Consider the following 12,584-nt stretch of genomic DNA (forward strand, 5'->3'; position numbering starts at 1 on the left):
CTCAGTTTGGCTGGAGGGTTTGGAGTGTGAAGGGGAGAGGTGGGCAGGTGGGAAAGGAGCGGAGAGCAGATACGGGTTAGAGTTTGGACTTTATTCAGGTAACAGAGATCCACTGAAGACTTTGGTGAAGGGTGTGATGTGATCAGAGCTCCACTTTTGGGAGGCTAATCTTGTAGTAGTGGGTGGTGGCAAGGAGGGATTTCTATCAGGACACTATGGTAACGGTCTAAGCAGTATTTATGATGACCTATATAAAGCAGCTATGAAACCAGTCAGATGTTTTGCCAGAGCTACAAAAATCTCAGTTCCTACAGGAAATAATTTCTCAAATAGAGGAGCAATTTAGGGATGACATACAGTAAGAATTTTCGTTAATGAATTGACAAAGCTTCTTTTAAGATTAGCGTGTCGGTGGAGATTGGTTTGTGCAATGTCTGTTAGTTTGTTGTGTTTGATATTGTTGTCTTGTAGTTAAACGTATGTACCCTGGAGCCAGGCTGCCTGGATTTAAAGCCCAGCCTCACCATTTATTAGCCATGAGACCTTGGGTAAATTACCTAACCTCTCTGTGCCTTCATGCCTGCCACCTACAATGTGCTTCATAAGGGTTAATGCCATCATTACCATTGTCCTTAGCATCATTTATTTCTAACAAATTGTCTTACTTCACAGAGGTAGAGGATCTTTTCAGGATCCTAAGTATACCTCCTTAGGAATTGCATTTGGCTGAGAGCGCAGACCCCTCCACCACCACTGCATGATTTTAAACTCTGAAGGGCTTATTTCCTTAACAAGACGACTGGAGGTAGAGTTGCTGACCTTGCCTTGGTGTCTTAAGGATGTCAAGTAATTGAGATTCTCTTGTTTTCCTTCCTTCATGGGCTCAAGATGGCTGCTGCAGCTCCAGCCATCATGTCTGTCAGACTGAAGGAAAAAGGATAAAGGGTAGAAGGTCAAAAGGGTACCTGCCAGTTGAATAAGCTCTCTTTTAAATTCCTTCCTAGAAATCCAGCCTAAGGACTTCCATCAACATCTTATTCGCCATCTCTATCTTCCAGGGATGTGGAAAAGGTAATTTTCCCCAGATACTTTGCCTCCCTCAAAAATACAGATGTTCTCTTACAAAGAAAAAAAGAGAAGGATGGATATTGTATGGGTGGCTAGCAGTCTCTGCCACAGTGGGAGCTCACTGTAAGAAAGCCACCTCAAAGGTTTCAAAGAATTTTGTCTATTTCTAGCAATTGGATTGCCTTCTCCCACATCAACAGCTTCTGGTAGTCTAGTCATTTAAGTTTTTAGCATGTGTTCAGTTTTTGCCATTAGCAATTTTGTTCAAGAAAGAAAAGATTACAGAAAGATATGGGAACATACCATGTTTTAAGCTCAGTTAGTTGTCAGTATAGGTGAGGGCGGATTCTTAGTTTACCCCTGAGATACATTCTGTGGGTCACATTATAGGTGCTCCCCAAGCACCTATTATGTGAGGTGGTGACGAAGCCTCTGTCATACATCCATATCCTGTCTATCATATTGTTATCTGTAGGCAGACTGACAGTAGTATAAAAACACTACAGATATCAGTCAAGAGGTGCAGAGAAGGAAGGTAATTAGCCTGATTCTGTAGGAAAAAAAAATTTCCAGGCAAGGTATGTACATAAGGAAGGACCATGGCAACAAGTTATAATGATTTGCTTAACCTCAGGTCAGAGTCAAAGTTGAAAGCCAAACCATGAGCACTATCTAATAAGATCTCACAAGTAAGAGGTTTAGGATCTAGGTCCAGATTTGCAGTAAATGATTTATATAATAATAAAAAAAAGACTTAACTTTTCTGTGCCTTATTTCTTATTTTGAAATAAGAAATAATACCTACCTAAGTTTTTGTTTTAATTGCGGCAAAATACACATAACATCAAATTTTCCATCTTCACCAGTTTTAAGTATACAGTTGCAATCCATTTCCAGAACCCTTCTTCGTCTTGCAAAATTGAAACTCTGTACTCGTTAAACAATAGCTTCTCATTCCCCTTCTCTGGCAACCCCTGGCAACCATCATTCTATTTTCTTTCTATGAATTTGACCTCTTTAGATACCTTATATAAGTAGAATCATGCAGTAGTTGTTCCTTTCACTTAGCATAATGTCTTCAAGCTTCATCTACATTATAGCATGATAACTTTTTTTAAAGGATTAAAAGAATTTCCTTTAAAGGCTGGTAATATTCCATCCCAATGTATGTACCACATTTTGTTTATCTCCTCATTGTTGATAGACAGTTGGGTTGCTTCCATCTTTTAGCTATTACAAATAATGCTACTCTGAATGTAGAATATACAGGTATTTCTTTGAGACCTTGCTTTCAATTCTTTAGGGTATATATCCAGAAGTGGAACTGCTGGAGCATATGACAATTACAAAAAATTTTTTTTTGAGGAACAGCCATACTGTTTTCTGCAGCAGTTGCACCATTTTACTTTCCCACCAGCAACGCACAAGGGTTCCAGTTTCTCCATATCCTCCCCAACATGTATTATTTCCTGAGGTTTTGTTTTGTTTTGTTTTTTGTTTATTTACTGTTTTTTTTTTCTGGATAGGAGCCATCCTGACAGGTGTAAGGTACGTACCTAAGTTTTATTTTATTTTTTATTTTATTATTTTTTAAAGATTTTATTTATTTGACAGAGGGAGAGAGAGAGAGAGCACAAGCAGAGGGGAGTGGGAGAGGGAGAAGCAGGCTCCCCGCTGAACAATGAGCTCAATGTGGGACTCAATCCCAGGACCCTAAGATCATGACCCGAGCTGAAAGAAGACGCTTAACCTACTGAACCACCCAGGCACCCCCTCACCTAAGTTTTAAGGGAGTCCCAACAGTGCCTCCAGATTGACCTCTTCTGGAATCACTGCTCCCTCACTCAATCCTTGTTTCTCCTTGGGCAAGTTACTGAGCCTGTGAGCCTCAATTTCATTTTCTGTCCAATGTAGATGTCCATACGGAAGGGTTGTATGAATGTTGTTGAGATTATGCCCTATGCTATGTGCCCATTCCAGTATTTTTATTGCTGTGGAAAACTTAAAGGCATTAACAGAGTATATTATTGTTAGCATTCCCATTATCCCTGGCTGTAGGTTTTCTCCTACATCCTAATCAAAAACATGATGTTTCCAAAGTGTTAGGGTAGAGAGAGCATTGGTCTTGGAGCCAGCAGGCAGGGAACTGAATTCCCATTTTCCCACTTAGCTGAGGGACCTTGGACAAATATCTGGGTCTTATTTTTTCTTTATCTGAAAAAAAAAAAAGATGGCATGACTGTAGACACCTCATGGGACTTCTCTTTCACAGCTACCTCCCGCTGGCCCCTCCCAACAACCTAGAGGTTTTCCCTGCCAGCTTTTTTGAGATTTTATTGACATATAACACATGTAAGTGTAAGGTGTACAATGTGCTGACTTGATACACATATCTATTGCAAAATGATTACTACAATAACGTTAGCTAACACCTCCATCTCCTCAGATAATTACCTTTTTTATGCATGTGGTTATAACATTTAAGGTCTAAGTCTGTAAGACAGTATTGTTAATTATACTCACCATTGTGCACATTAGATCCCCAGAATTTATTCATGATGTAGTTGGGAGTTTGTACCCTTTGAGCAGTGTCTCCCTGTTTCACACACCCTCTAGCCCCTAGCAACCACCATTCTACTGTTTCTGTGAGTTCAGCTCTTTTAGATTCCACATACAAGTGAGAACATAAGGGATTTGTCTTTATCTGGTTTGTCTTACTTAACATAGTATCCTCAAAGTCCATCCATATTGTCACAAATGGCAGAATTTCCTTCTTTGTTAATGGCTGAGTGATATTGCATTGCAATTATACACCAGGTTTCCCTTATCCATTCATCTTTCAGTGGCTGCTCGGCCTGATTCTGTGTCTTGGCTACTGTAAGTAATGCTGCAGTGAACATGGGAGTGCAGATACATCTTTGAGATGGTGTTCTCATTTCCTCTGGATACACCCAGAAGTGGGATTCTAATAGCCTACATTTTGCTGCCACCTTATAACTTCTGACTCGCTATTTGCCACCTGAAGTTCAAGCTTTCCTACGAACTGCTCTGACCCCTCTCACTGTGAATTTCTAATTGTGAAGTCTGGAGATGCGCTGGGCCTCCATCTTCCCAGACTCTTTTGCTGAGTTTGACCATCGGTGCAGGACTACTTCATTCTTGACCTGCCTCGTTGGTTCCTGGGACCCCACTTCCCTTTGATTTTCCTTTCTGTTTAGATAGGTCTCTCTCAGTATCCTTCTAAATCTCTTTCCTCTCTCCAGGGTAGGGCATCCCCCTCCACATATTTTCTGATGACCCTCGAATCTCTATTTCCAGACCTTCTTTTCTGAACTCCAGGCTCCTGGATACATCTCCCTCTTGAGCTCCTTGAAGGCAGCATATCCCAAAATGAGCTCCTTACCTCCCATTCCACTCAGTCCCAGTGAGGTCCTCGAAGCAGCTGGGCCCACAGCATGGTGCTTGTTGGTGCCCCATTCCCAAGAGCGCTGGTGCTGCTCACTCTCTGATGCCCCACCCCCACCCCTGTTGTACTTGGCTCAGTCTCCAGACTTTCCTGACCATCACTCTTGCTCTTCCTTCTGTCCCCCTTCTGCCCTGCCCTGGTACTTCATGCCTACTTGCCTTGCAAGGATATGGCCAACACCCCCCACCCCGTACTGATCTGGTTCACAGTTCTGTCTGGATCCCTTCCCTGCCATTACCATTCCTCCACCTGAAGTCCACACTGGGGCTCAGTCCCACCGTTCACCGTATACCAAGGCCAGAGATCTGGGTGTCATTCCAGACTCCTCCTCACTCCTTTCCCTTGGCACCCAGAGCTAAGGCCCACTAAGACTGAAACTGCTTCCACGTGGCTCCCAAGTCCTCCCCTCCTCCACGCCTTTGCCACCAGTTTTCTTGTGCGGGCTATGGTCATCTCTCTTTGCTGCTATTGCCTTCACTGCATATTTAGTTGCTTTGTCTCCATCCTTGCCTCCTCCTGGCCATCCTCCACTCTACTGCTAGATCCTACAATGCTGATGCTCTGAGCTGCTTAAAACTCGCGCATCCCTTTGCTGTGGGATCAAGGACCAATTCCTATGAATGGCACACATAAGCCCTCTGTGGTCTGTTCGCACCATCTTCATTTCTTGCCTCTCAAGCCCCTCCACTTTTGAGCTACACCAAACCACTCAGGGTTGCTTTTCATGTTTGTATTCATTTGCATGCACTGTCTTCTGCCTTTCTCTCTGCCTTGTTTTGCTAGAAAATTCCCACTCGTCATTTGAGACTCAGCTCCATCATAGTCCTCTCTGTCATGATGAGAGCAGCTAACACTGGCATGTGCTTGCTGTGTGCTAGTCACTGCTCTAAACACTACATGAATTTGTGGAGTCCTCCCAACAACCCTCTTGTGGTACCTGAAGGGCAAGCACCATTATGATCATTCTCATTTTACAGTTGGGAAATGGAGGCACAGAGAGGTTAAGTGTCTCATGCAGGGTCACACAGCTAGCAAATGGAAAGCTGGGATCTGAAGGCAGGCAGTCTCATTCTGGACTTTGGGCTCCTCACCCCTGGAGTAGCCCCGTCTATCTTAGGCAGAGGTGGCCATTTCCTCCTTGTGCTGCCCTGCCCTCACCTGCCTCAAATACATCTCTATCATGGCCCCTTGGGGGCAGACCTGCCTTTAAGTCATGCTCAGGTTCCTGGTGCAGGGGACCCCGACTCGCCCGTTTATGTAACCCCATCGCACCATGGTACATACTCATCAAAATTCTTCTGAAGAGTAACTGAAGGAATATAATGAATATTAGTTGAATGAATGATTGCCTGCTGCCTGTTTTCGCACTGTGCACAAGCTAAGAATGGTTTTTGCAGATGCATATTTGCAATAGATCTGATGATAGGGAACGCTAATTCTAAACCTCAATTAAATAAAATGTTATCCCTCCCAAAAGAATTCTGTCCTTCCTCATTAGATCTGGGTTATACTCCAATTGTTGTTACTGTCTTTTGAATTTTGTCAATAACAAATTTGAGGAAATGTGTGCGTTCTCTTATTATGTAAGTACTTACAGGACATCCTCATTTGTGCCCCTTGGCTCACAAACCCTAAAATATTTACTCCTTTACTAGAAAAGTGTGCCCCCTGCTCAAAGTGGGCTATTTACATAACAGTGTTACTGTTATTGTTACAGTATGATGTGGGGATTAAAAAATGTAGAATGTTCTGGGCACACGCGTCTGATTAGATGGGGTAAAGCCTGCGAAGCCTTGGGAGTAAGGGCTAAACAAATGTTCTTTTTCTCTTTTCTGTTCCTAGACCTGAGTTAGGGTAACACATGGTTGGTTGGTTTGAGGGTAGGTGACTTAAAAAATATGACACACAGTGTCTTGCTTTACTGGGTGACCCTGGAGGTTAGTCAGTGGTGTCTAGGGCAGATTGTATACAGTTGAAATTGGAGACAGACCTTTTTTTACATTGTTAGGGCCCCACATTCCTGATGACAGTGACCTGGACTGCAGGACATCTAATTGTTTATGAGGCCTTGGACAAAGGCAAAACTCAGCAGGAGCCAAAAGGAATCTTTTCCACACGTTTTTTGAAAAAAGACTATTTGTAGGCTTATGTCTACATATATATTTTTGCTACTGGTATTAGAATTTTAAAGTCTTTAAAAATTTATATTCAGAGTGTTTTTCTGTTCATTTTTCATTTTATTAAGAAGAAACTATAAATAAAACTTAACAATGCCATCGTTTTTCATTAGCTCTAATGGCTTTGTGACAGGATGAAAGCTCACACAGTGTAATGTTTGATTTTTTTTCTTCCTCAGACGCTGTTGGGCTAGATCATTTAGAAATATTACAAAATCTTCTGTGCTGAAGGAGAAAGCTTTTGACTCCAAATTAAAAACAACAACAACAACAAAACAAGACATGTGCATTACATCATGTGAAACCTTTGTAACTTTTGGAAGCTTTTCTAGATCACACAAATTCTTTTGTCTTCACGTTGTTGTTTCTCTTCTATTCACAATCTCTGCCCCCAGCTGCAGTGTAGCCTCCAGAATAATTATAGAACTCTAAGAGCCTGTGTTCTTATTTCCTTATACTTCAAATTTACCTTGAATTAAAATCTGCATTTCTTAGGTTATTATTCGGAGCCAATTGTACAGTTATTTTAATAGGAACATTTTAGGACTGTATGGGTCCAACCACATTGTTTACAAGGAAGAAAGTGAGGCCAGGAGAGAGGCTAACAAATACACTCATGGTCATATGACTAGGTAGTGGCAGAGCAAAGGCAAGAGCCCAGACAAGACCCACTTGCTAAAATTTCCTAGCTGAATTTTTTCCCTTTTGTAATTTTTCAGGGATGAAATCATCCAGAAACTTGAGTGGGAAGAAATAACAAAAGTCCAAGTTCTTATTTTTAAAATTAAGTCGTTAGGATTTAAATTATTTCCGATTCTGTAGACATTTAAAATTGAGTCCCTGGTTTCAGGAAAATAATAACAAGGGACTTTGAAAATGTACTGAATTTCACATTGATGTTACTAGAGACAGATTTTCTCGGGAATTGACACCAAGTCAAGTTCATGGTTGTAGGTGATGTCGAAATACTAGACCCTTGGCAACTAAGTTCAAAGCGAGATGGGATTTCTGCGTCAGCTAGCGGGCTCCTCAGCCTCGGTCTCCCAGGCTTGTCAGATGGGAGGGGCCTGGGCTGTTTGGCAGACGCCGTGCACCTGGGTGCCATCTTTGCTGCACAAACTCTTGGGGACTTTTTGCGTTTGTGCAGTGGATCATTTTAGAAAATAACCTATAATTCTGTGCCTGTGCCTGTGTCTGCTGCTTTATTAATGGTTTTTTTCTTAAGACAGCTGCCTGCATTTGCTTAAGGGCAGAGTGGGAAGGAGCTGAGGGACTGTACAAGGGCTCAGAAGCACTCATTAGGGTGGTCATCACTTCTAGCTGTTTACTTAACATTTAAGGAAACCCCTACCCTTTCCCTTTCTAGAAGACATCATGGACACTAAGCGAATATATGTACAGATCCAGTGCCTGTCCCCCTGGGAAAGCCATTGTATTTGCCAGTCCTGGCTCCAATCCCAGGTCAACACCACCATGATCTTTGTTATAGCCGGTTCTCTCTGTTTTTTTTTTTTTTTTTAAACTTTTTAACTTTCTGAAACATTAATTATGAGAGTTGTGCTTTCTAAGATTTGCCATTAAGGATAATTCAGTAATTTCGTTTGGAATGTAAGACCTGAAATGGGGGCAGATCTCTCTACGAAACAAGAAGTATCAAGTGAGTATAGGCGCTAGTACTGTAGTTACTGCCCGTATGTGGGTAGTTGCCAGAAGTATCATAATCACTTTCTGGAACACTGTGTTCTGACTCTAGTTTGTACATCTGTTGTATCTTTCTAGCCAAAAGGAAGTGGAGAGTTGTGACAATATCAGGCGAGTTTGGGGCCAGTTAGTTATTTCAGGTCACAGGTTTACTTTCACCTGATTAACCTACTCCCTTGATGGTATACAGTTGCTCCTAGAAATATTTTAAGTAAACATTTATTGAGAACCTCAGTGTGTGTGTTCACATTGTTACTGAATGCAAGGTGGGACAGGTAGCAAATGCGAGTAAAGATTGGCTGGCCCCCATGAGAGCTGGGGGTCAGATGGGGGTGAAGCCTAGGTGATTGGGGCTGGGGCCACCATCAGGGCCGTTATGTGGGCTGGTATCAAACATGGTTGATTACACACAGGTAAGAACTAAAGACCTAGATGTGAGTGAACAGGGGCTCCCCGCGGGAAAATGTAGCCCCAAAGAAAGTCTCAGGTAGGGACCTGAGTCAGTTGAGCGGACATCAGGTAAGGCATGATCCAGACTGAAACTGTGAGAACGGGCTGCATTCGTCATGGCCCATTCAAACAGAAGGCTTTTAACACCAGGACTTAGTTATAAAAGTCTTTGGAAGATCTGGCAGCCAAGTAGGGGATGATGAGGTCACCCAGAGATTAGCAATAGCAGGAAATCACTATCATCTCTGAGGCTGGTGGAACAAAGAGAAGGGGATTGTTTTTATCAGAGGCCAAGAGCTGGGTCTCCATGCAGGCTCCCAGAAGCAGCTGGGACCATGGAGGGAGGCCTGTCTGGTGGGAGCAGGAGCTGTGGAGAAGACAAAGCCACTGCGGGAGATACCGTCCAAAGCAGAGAGAGGAAAGGGAAGAAACACTCTGGCTTCTTCCTCTCTCCCATCCTCCAATCTTCTATTTAAACCTCGCTCGAGCCAGTTGGCAAGTGAGTGTGGAAAAGATAGTTTGCAGGGGAAGGGCGGGGAATGGATCAAATTACAAACAGGCACATGACCAGCTTGTAGACAAGAGCCTGGGGCGGGGTTGGAGGGAGACTCACTGCTGGCAAGTTTTGAGCTGACAAGGGGCCATAAGCCTAATAGATGCTAATAGCGCAGCAGAACAAGCCTTCTGTGAAGGCTCCCGAGGGCCTGGAGTGTCAGACTCATCTGATTTTCCCACGCTCGAGCCCAAGAGTCTTTCTTGTGTGAGGTGACCGTGCTCCCTCTCTGGCCCATTGCAAGCTCAGCCAGATTTGGGGGAGGTGGTGCCTTTTCAGGATGTGGGCTTTCTTTGTTGGATTCCTGTGGCCATGTGAAGGCTCAGCAGCTGGCCTTTGACCAGGGATCCCAAAACGTCTCTTTAAGTGGCTGGAGCGCTCGGGATGAGTGGTGAGGAGTCATGGCCACGAGTACTAAAAGAAAGAAAAGTTCTGTATGCAAAAGTCCTTTCAGGCCTGTTCCAGGTGGTCTCAGAGGCACCACTTTACTGAGGTAGTCTTACAAATTCTCAGCCATGACTTTGGGCATCTTCTGGTCTCTGTCCCCCTTCCATTTAATCATTCTTATCATTATCATCACCGTCTCCAGTGTCTTCATCCCAGACATGGAGCTCACTGTAGGTAGGACATCATGTTACCTGCACTGCAGAGAAGGGATGAGTTCAGCTACTTGTAACCATGGTGAATTATCCCTTATTGAACAATGAACATACACCAGGCACTGTGCAAAGTACTTTACGAACAGTTGCATGGTGGTGCTCAAACTTCAGTGTGAGTCAGAATCACCAACAGGGCTTGTTAAGATGCAGAGTAGTTTCCCCTCCTTACAGCTTCCCATCTGTTTCTGATACGGCGGGTCCACTCTGGTCCCCAAGGATTCGCATTTCTCACTAGTTTCCAGATGGTGCTGAAGCTGCTCATCCTGGGACACACTTTGAGAACCACTGCATTCTGCCTTGGCTCTTCACAAAGTTATGGCAGGTCTTGTATTCTCCATCCTACAGCTAAGGAACCGGCGCTAAAGAAGTCACGTCATTAGTTCAAGGCTACATGGCTGAGAGGCAGGAGAGGGAGGTCATCATTTGGGTCAGCTCTTGGTGGCCCTCCTAGGCCTCTTAGTGCTGGCCTGGCCCATCATTAGGGCTTTCCCTGAGGCTGGTGGAACAAAGAGAGGAGGTTTGCTTTCAGGCTTTGGGGCAGCAAGCCTGGATGGCTGCCACCCAGTGGTCCAGGCCACTGATCACCTGTAAAATTTGTTATTTGGTCTTAACAGCCCTAGTGGATTTCTCTCTTAAATGTTATTCTGTGGTGAAAGTGAATTGGTGGGTTACATTTTTTAAAAAAATTGGGCCCAGTTTGGGTTGGTTAGTAGATTTTACCTTTTGGTACAAAATGCTAGCTGAGGCAGGCTGGGTTGTCTGAGTCAGCGAGACCTGGAAGCCCTACTCGGTGGCGTTCAGGGAGGGATCCCCCGCATGACCAGCTGCCCTCTCTGCTGGGAGAGAACCTGCACTCACCATCTGCAGTGTGGGGGATTAGCCACGAGGCTAAGACCTCTTTCCCTTACCTCAGGGTGTGGCCTGTTGCCCTATTTTGTTTCACAATAAACCGAGGATCTTTTTAATAAACTCAGTCTCCCGTACTGATGAATCCTGCGGTCATCCCCAGGGACTTGCACGGGGCAGTTAGCTCAGATGCTTCACCAGCAAACTCTCCTTAACTTCTCGAGTCACCATTGAGCAAAGCAGGCCACAGGAAGGCCCGGGGCTTGAAGGACAAAAAGGGTGAGATAGGGAGCAAAACACACCACCTCCTTTCCTACTAGATTTGAATAATATATTAATTATTAATTCAGAGTGTCTTTATTGTTCCATCTGCAAACTGCAAATGTGAATTCCAGCCATGTATTTTTAAACAGTTTTATTATGATCAAACAAATTTGAGTATCTCATGCAGTTTATTGCAAGTGGGCTTTGCTTATAAGGAAACAGCTGTTTTATATATGGTTTCTATATTTTTCATTTTGGTAAACTGTAGCCAGATTCTGATTTAGGAGAAATGCGAGCTGTTTACTATTTAATAGTTCTATATATCGTCCTTGCAGTTGCTTCCATCATGTTTCCTTTGCAGAAATAGTGAGTTAAGGACCATAGTAGAGAAATCTATGCCCTGGGACCTGGACTAGATTAGAGGAATTGATGAATTTATAACAATATAGATAACTAATCTGGGTAATAAAGATTTAAAAACAGCTTCAGTTGGCTATAAATGAAGTTAATGCTGCCTCCTGGAAAGAAAGGATGTAAAATTATATTTTCTGTTACTTTAGAAATCGATTCCAAAAGTATTCCTGTATTAATTGCCCATCAACATAAAGCCATCTATTAGACAATAACTGCTTGTGACCTTTTTTTTGAAACATAGTTTTATTCAGATTCTAGTAAATTTGTACCTGCAGTTTTCTGGTTGTCTCTCAAATGTAGCATTGTATTTTGTCTAATGGGTTTAATACATAGGAAATTCTCACCGTCTTTCTTGTAAATTTTTAAGTAGAAGCCAGAGTCTTCTGTGGTCCTGTGTATCAGTTATTTATTGCTGCATAGCAAACCTTCCCCAAAACATAGTGACTCAAAACAGCAACAGTCATTTATTATGTCCAGAGATAGGCACTTTGGGCTGAGCTTGGCATGGAAAGCATGCACATCATGCACATTAGCTGGGGCCATTCAAGGGCAGGGGGCAGTTGGGGAATGTGGGGTGGAGTGGGGAGGGGCCAAAGATCCTCTTCCAAGGTGGCCACTGACCTGGCTGGCAAGTTGGTGCTGCCTGTTGACCGGGAGCTGAGCTGGGGCAGAGGGCCTGGAGCCTTGGTTCCTCTTCATGTAACCATGGTAGAACCGCAGTAGCTGGGTTCTAAAAACCATCATCCCAAGAGAACCAGGTAGAAACCCATGATGTCGTCTTTATGACAGCCGTGGGAGGCTCATGGCCTTACTTCTGCTATGTGCTGCTGGTCAGGCCACGTTGAAGGGCAGGGGCCTCTAGGCTCTGCTTGTTGGATGGGTAGAGTGCCAGAGGTTTGACAGTGTGTTTCAAAACTGTCACACTCTGTTAGGAGCCTCAGATCTGCGTTTAACTGTGACTTGTCAATGAATGATCTTGATTACTT

At 43.6% G+C, this 12,584-nt stretch overlaps 1 protein-coding gene across 6 annotated transcripts in view; it reads left to right on the forward strand.

Moving 5' to 3' along the window:
- CSGALNACT1 (chondroitin sulfate N-acetylgalactosaminyltransferase 1) overlaps positions 1-12,584 on the forward strand; it is a 339,564-nt gene that overhangs the window by 48,251 nt on the left and 278,729 nt on the right. For 2 of the 6 annotated variants that reach the window (XM_028124037.2, XM_028124038.2), the window contains exon 2: positions 1,005-1,071. The exons of the other annotated variants lie outside the window; for them this stretch is intronic. The gene's annotated coding sequence lies outside the window, so the exon portion shown is untranslated. The remainder of the gene's footprint in view (positions 1-1,004; positions 1,072-12,584) is intronic. 6 annotated transcript variants of the gene reach the window in all.

Source organism: Eumetopias jubatus, unplaced genomic scaffold, assembly GCF_037043125.1.
Source record: "Eumetopias jubatus isolate StellerSeaLion01/CBP00866 unplaced genomic scaffold, mEumJub1_p1.0 scaffold_2, whole genome shotgun sequence".
Taxonomy (NCBI): domain Eukaryota; kingdom Metazoa; phylum Chordata; class Mammalia; order Carnivora; family Otariidae; genus Eumetopias; species Eumetopias jubatus.